At 43.8% G+C, this 6133-nt stretch overlaps 4 non-coding genes across 4 annotated transcripts; all 4 read right to left on the reverse strand.

The window, feature by feature from the left end:
- Nucleotides 1-654: 654 nt before the first annotated feature.
- Nucleotides 655-761, reverse strand: LOC118150062 (U6 spliceosomal RNA). The gene has a single exon (XR_004737821.2). It is a non-coding gene; the product is annotated as a U6 spliceosomal RNA (small nuclear RNA).
- A 727-nt stretch (nt 762-1488) lies between these two features.
- Nucleotides 1489-1595, reverse strand: LOC118150054 (U6 spliceosomal RNA). Its single transcript, XR_004737815.1, has one exon. It is a non-coding gene; the product is annotated as a U6 spliceosomal RNA (small nuclear RNA).
- Nucleotides 1596-2365: 770 nt separating this feature from the next.
- On the reverse strand, nt 2366-2472 carry LOC118149993 (U6 spliceosomal RNA). Its single transcript, XR_004737763.1, has one exon. It is a non-coding gene; the product is annotated as a U6 spliceosomal RNA (small nuclear RNA).
- Nucleotides 2473-6026: 3554 nt separating this feature from the next.
- LOC118149988 (U6 spliceosomal RNA) lies at nt 6027-6133 on the reverse strand. Its single transcript, XR_004737758.1, has one exon. It is a non-coding gene; the product is annotated as a U6 spliceosomal RNA (small nuclear RNA).

Consider the following 6133-nt stretch of genomic DNA (forward strand, 5'->3'; position numbering starts at 1 on the left):
CCAGCTAACTTTTTGTGTTTTTTTGTACCTTAAATCTATCTATATTTTATTTTTACAAAACAAGCAGAAAAACAAAAAAAATACAGAATGCTGTGCACATTTGTGTGCAGACGTAACCCACTATGCCCAGACAACTTTATTCTTAAAGAATCAGAGAGATTGGGCCAGGCGCTGTGACTCACGCCAGCGATCCTAGCACTATGGGAGGCCGAGGTGGGTGGATCATCCAAGGTCACGGGTTTGAGGTCAGCCTGGCCATCCTGGTGAAAACCCAACTCATTAGAAGGAAAGAAAGAAAGAAAGAAAGAAAGACAGAAAGAAAGAAAGAAAGAAAGAAAGAAAGAAAGAAAGAAAGAAAGAAAGAAAGAAAGAAAGAAGTCAGACAGATCAGTGTGTACAATTCTGAAAGCAAGGTGCTGGATAACTCCCTGCTGCCTGCTTTTGTTATGACTCTTGTCCCCCAGACTCGAGTGCAGCCATGGGACCTTGACCCATTGCAACATCTGCCTCCTTGGTTCAAGTGATTGTCCTGACTCAGCCACCCAAGTAGCAGGGTTTGCAGGTGTCCACACCACTACGTCCAGCTAACTTTTTGTTTTTTTGTACCTCAAACCTATCTATATTTGATTTTTACAAAACAAGCACAACAATAAAATAAATATGGAAAGCTGCACACATTTGTGTGTCTTCCTTGCGCCAAAGCCTTGCTGACCTTCTGTTTATAGTTCCAATTTTAGTGTAGGTGCTGCCAAAGTGAGCACTTGCCATGCCCGGCTCAGTATTTAATTTTTTTATAGGGAGCAGGTTGCACTCTGTCGTTTAGGCAGACCTCATGATCCACTCACCTAGGACTTCCAAAGTGCTAGGATTACAGGCGTGAGCCGTTGAGCCCTACCTAATTTTTGTTTTTCTTTTAAATACAAGGTTTCACCATGTTGGTCAGGCCAGTCTCAAACCCGCAACCTCGGGTGATGCACCTGCCTTGGTGATATTGGATTACAGGCAGAGCCACCATGCCCGGACGACTTTAGTCTTAAAGAATCAGAGACTGAGTTGGGCACTGTGACTCACGCCAGCAATCCTAGCACTGTGGGAGGCCGAGGTGGGTGGATCACCTGAGGTCACAGGTTTGAGGTCAGCCTGGCCATACAGGTGAAAACCCACGTTCTTTAAAAAAAAAAAAAAAGAAAGAAAGAAATCAGACAGATTAATGTGTACAATTGTAAAAACATGGTGTTGGATTACTCCCCACAGTTCCGTCCTTTTTTATGACATAGTGTTTTCCTCTTGTCACCCAGGCTGGAGTGCAACTGTGTGACCTTGGCCCATTGCAACATCTGCCCCCTTGGTTCAAGCGATTGTCCTGCCTCAGCCTCCCAAGTAGCCAGGGTTGCAGGTGTCCACACCACCACATCCAGCTAACTTCTTGGTGTTTTTGTACCTCAAATCTATCTATATTTGATTTTTACAAAACAAGCACAACAACAAACAAATACAAAACACTGCACACATTTGTGTGTCGTCCTTGCGCAGGGGCCATGCTGACATTCTGTGTATTATTCCAATTTTAGTGTAGGTGCTGTTGAAGTGAGCACATGCAGTGCCCAGATCAGTTTATTATTTTTTCTGTTTTTAATTTTTTTTATAGGGAGCGGGTTGCACTCTGTTGATCAGGCCAGTCTGGAACTTCTGACCTCATGATCCACTCACCTCGGACTTCCAAAGTGCTAGGATTGCAGGCATGAGCTGCTGAGCCCAACCTTATTTTTGTTTTTTTTTTTTTCAAAGACGGGGTTTCACCACGTTGGTCGGGTCGGTCTGGAACCCGCGACCTTGGGTAATGCGCCCGCCTTGGTCTCCAAAGCCCTTGAATTACAGGCGTGAGCCACCATGTTCAGCCAACTTTAATCTTAAAGAATCAGAGAGACTGGGCCGGGTGCTGTGACTCATACCAGCCATCCAACACTGTGGGGGGCCAAGGTGAGTAAATCACCTGAGGTCACCAGTTAGAGGTCAGCCTGACCATCCTGGTGAAAACCCACCTCATTTCAAAAAAGAAAGAAATAAATGAGACAGATCAGTGGGTGCAATTGTAAAAACGAGGTGCTGGATGACTCTCCGCCACCACCCCTTTTTTAATGACATAATGTTTCCCTTTGTTCAACCAGGGTGGAGTGCAATGGTGCGAACTTGACCCATTACATCATCTGCCTTTCTTGTTCAAGCGATTGTACTGCCTCAGGCTCCGTAGTAGCTGGGGTTGCAGGTGTACACACCACCACATCCAGCTATCTTTCAGTTTTTTTTTATACCTCAAATCTATCTGTATTTGATTTCAACAAAATAGCCACAAAGGCAAAAAAAAAAAAGTATGGAAAGCTGCACACCTTTGTGTATCATCCTTGTGCGGTGGCCACGCCGGCCTTCTGTGTATCATCCCAATATTAGTGTAGGTGCTACCGAAATTAACGCATGGCATGCCCAGCTCAGCATTTTAATTTTTTTCTGTTTTTATGTTTTCTATAGCGAGCGAGTTGCACTCTGTCGTTCAAGGCCAGTCTGGAACCTGTACCCCACGATCCGCTCGCCTCAGCCTTCCAAAGTGCTGGGATTACAGGCGTGAGCCGCCAAAGCAAACCTTTGTTTTGTTTTCATTTTAAAGACTGGATTTCACCATGTTGGTTGGGCCGGTCTCGATCCTGCAACCTCGGGTGATCTGCCCACCTTGGTCTTCAAAGCGCTTGGATGACAGGCTTATGTGAGTTACCATGCCCTGCCGGCCGACTTTATTGTTAAAGAAAAAATCGGAGAAACTGGGCAAAGCGTTGTGACTCATGCCCGCAATCCTAGCACTTTGGGAGGCTGAGGTGGGCGGGTCACCTGAGGTCATGAGTTCGAGGTCAGCCTGGGCATCCCGGTGAAAACCTACCTCATTTAAAATAAGAGAGAGAAAAAAAAAAGAAATCAGACAGACCAGTGTGTACAATTGTAAAAAACGAGATGCCGGATGACACGACCCTCTCCCCGCATTTCTTTATGACTTAGTGTTTCCTTCTTATCATCCAGGAGGGAGTGCAATGGTTCGATCTTGGCTTATTGCAACATCTGCCTCCTCTGTTCAAGCGATTGTCCTGCCACAGCCTCCGAAGGAGCTAGAATTGCAGGTTTCCATACCAACACGTCCAGCTAAATTTCTACTTTTCTTTTTTTTTTTTTATTACATTTTAGGTTTTGGGGTACATGTGCAGAACATGGAAGACAGTTACATAGGTACACACATGGCAGTGTGTTTTGCTTGCTTTCGCCCCTTCAACCACATTTGGCATTTCCTCCCAGGCTATCCCTCCCCACCACCACCTTTCATTGGCCCTCCCCTTTTCCTCCCAATAGACCCCAGTGTTTAGTACTCCCCTCTCTGTGCCCATGTGTTCCCATTTTTCATCACCCGCCTATGAGTGAGAATATGCGGTGTTTCATTTTCTGTTCTTGTGTCAGGTTGCTGAAAATGATGTTCTCCAGATTCATCCATGTCCCTACAAACGACACGAACTCATAATTTCTGATTGCTGCATAATATTCCATGGTGTATATGTGCCACATTTTCCCAACCCAGTCTATCATCATTGGGCATTTGGGTTGATTCCAGGTCTTTGCTATTGTAAACAGTGCTGCAATGAACATTCGTGTGCATGTGTCCTTGTAATAGAACGATTTATACTCCTTTGGATATATACCCAGTAATGGGATTGCTGGGTCAAATGCAATTTCTATTTCTAAGGCCTTGAGGAATCGCCACACTGTCTTCCACAATGGTTGAACTAATTTACACTCCCACCAACAGTGTAAAAGTGTTCCTTTTTCTCCACATCCTCTCCAGCATCTGTTGTCTCCAGATTTTTTAATGATCGCCATTCTAACTGGCGTGAGATGGTATCTCAATGTGGTTTTGATTTGCATCTCTCTGATGACCAGTGATGAGCATTTTTTCATATTATTGTTGGCTTTATATATGTCTTCTTTCGTAAAGGGTCTGTTCATATCCTTTGCCCACTTTTGAATGGGCTTGTTTGTTTTTTCCTGTAAATCTGTTTGAGTTCATTGTAAATTCTGGATATCAACCCTTTGTCAGATGGGTAAACTGCAAAAATTGTTTCCCATTCTGTTGGTTGCCGATTCACTCTAGTGACTGTTTCTTTTGCCGTGCAGAAGCTGTGGAGTTTCATCAGGTTCCATTTGTCTATTTTGGCTTTTGTTGCCAATGGTTTTGGTGTTTTGTTCATGAAGTCCTTGCCTACTTATATGTCCTGGATGGTTTTGCCTAAATTTCCTTCTAGGGTTATTCTGGTGCCAGGTCTTATGTTTAAGTCTTTAATCCATCTGGAGTTAATTTTAGTGTAAGGGGTCAGGAAGGGGTCCAGTTTCTGCTTTCTGCACATGGCTAGCCAGTTTTCCCAACACCATTTGTTAAACAGGGAATCCTTTCCCCATTGCTTGTTTTTGTCAGGTTTATCAAAAATTGTATGGTTGTAGATATGTTGTGTTGCCTCCAATGCCTCTGTTTTGTTCCATTGGTCTATGTCTCTGTTTTGGTACAAGTACCATGCTGTTTTGATTACTGTAGCCTTGTAGTACAGTTTAAAATCCGGTAGTGTGATGCCCCCCATTGTGTTCTTTTTGCTTAGAATTGACTTGGCTATGCGGGTTCCATATAAAGTTCATGGTGGTTTTCTCCAGTTCTGTGAAGAAAGTCAATGGTAGCTTGATGGGGATAGCATTGATTCTGTAAATTACTTTGGCCAGTATAGCCATTTTCACGATATTAATTCTTCCTAAAAATGAACATGGAATGTTTCTCCATCTGTTTGTGTCCTCTCTTATTTCGTTGAGCAGTGGTTTGTAGTTTTCCTTGAAAAGGTCTCTTACGTTCCTTGTGAGTTGTATTTCTAGGTATTTTATTCTTTTTGTAGCAATTTGTGAATGGCAGTTCATTCTTGATTTGGCTTTCTTTAAGTCTCTTATTGGTGTAGAGGAATGCTTGTGATTTTTGCACATTGATTTTATATCCTGAGATCTATCTGTATTTGTTTTCTACAAAACAGCTACAATGGCCAAAAAAAAAAAAAAAAAATACGGAAACCTGCACATCTTTGCATGTAATCCTTGCCCGGCGCACACCGGCCTTCGGTGTACCCTCCCAATTTTAGTGTAGGTGCTGCCAAAGCAAGCACATTCCATGCCCGGCTCAGCTTTTTTTTCCCTATTTTTATGTTTTTACCAGGGAGCAGGTTGTGCTATGTCGTTCAAGGCCAGTCTTGAACCTGTGACCTCACAATCTGCCTGCCTCAGTCTTTCAAAGCTCTGGGATTACAGGCGTGAGCCTCCGAGCCCAACCCAAGTTTTATTTTTATTTTAAAGATGGGGTATCACCACGTTAGTTGGGCCAGTCTCCAACCTGCAATTTCAGGTGAACCGAATGCCCTAGTCTTCAAAGCGCTTGGATTACAGGCTCACATGATTCATTATGCCCGGCCAGCTGACTTTATTGTTCAGAAAGAAATCAGGGAGACTGGGCCAGGAGCTGTGACTCACAGCAGAAATCCTAGCACTTTGGGAGGCCGAGGTGGGTGGGTCACCTGAGGTTACAAGTGTGAGGTCAGCCTCGGTATCCCGGTGAAACCCACCTCATTTAAGAAAAAAGAGAAAAAGAAAATGAAAAGAAATCAGACCAACCAGTGTGTACAATTGTAAAAAAACGACGGGATGGATGACTCCACCTATTTCCCTTCTTTCTTTATGACGTAGTGTTTCCCTCTTGTCACTTAGCCTGAAGTGCAACAGTGAAATCTTGGCCCATTGCAACATCCGCCTCCTCAGTTCAAGCGATTGTCCTGCTGCAGCCTCTCAAGTAGCTGAAGTTGCGGATGTCCACACCACCACATCCACCTAACTTTCTGGTTTTTCTGTTTTGTTTTGTGTTTGTACCTCAAATCTATCTGTATTTGATTTCTACAAAACAGCCACACACAAAAAGTACAGAAAGCTGCTTACCTTTTCATGTCATTCTTGCGTGGCGGCCATGCCAGCCTTCTGTGTAACATTTCAATTTTAGTGTAGGTGCTACAGAAGCAAGCAC

The sequence above is a fragment of the Callithrix jacchus genome, chromosome 21 (assembly GCF_049354715.1).
Source record: "Callithrix jacchus isolate 240 chromosome 21, calJac240_pri, whole genome shotgun sequence".
NCBI lineage: Eukaryota > Metazoa > Chordata > Mammalia > Primates > Cebidae > Callithrix > Callithrix jacchus.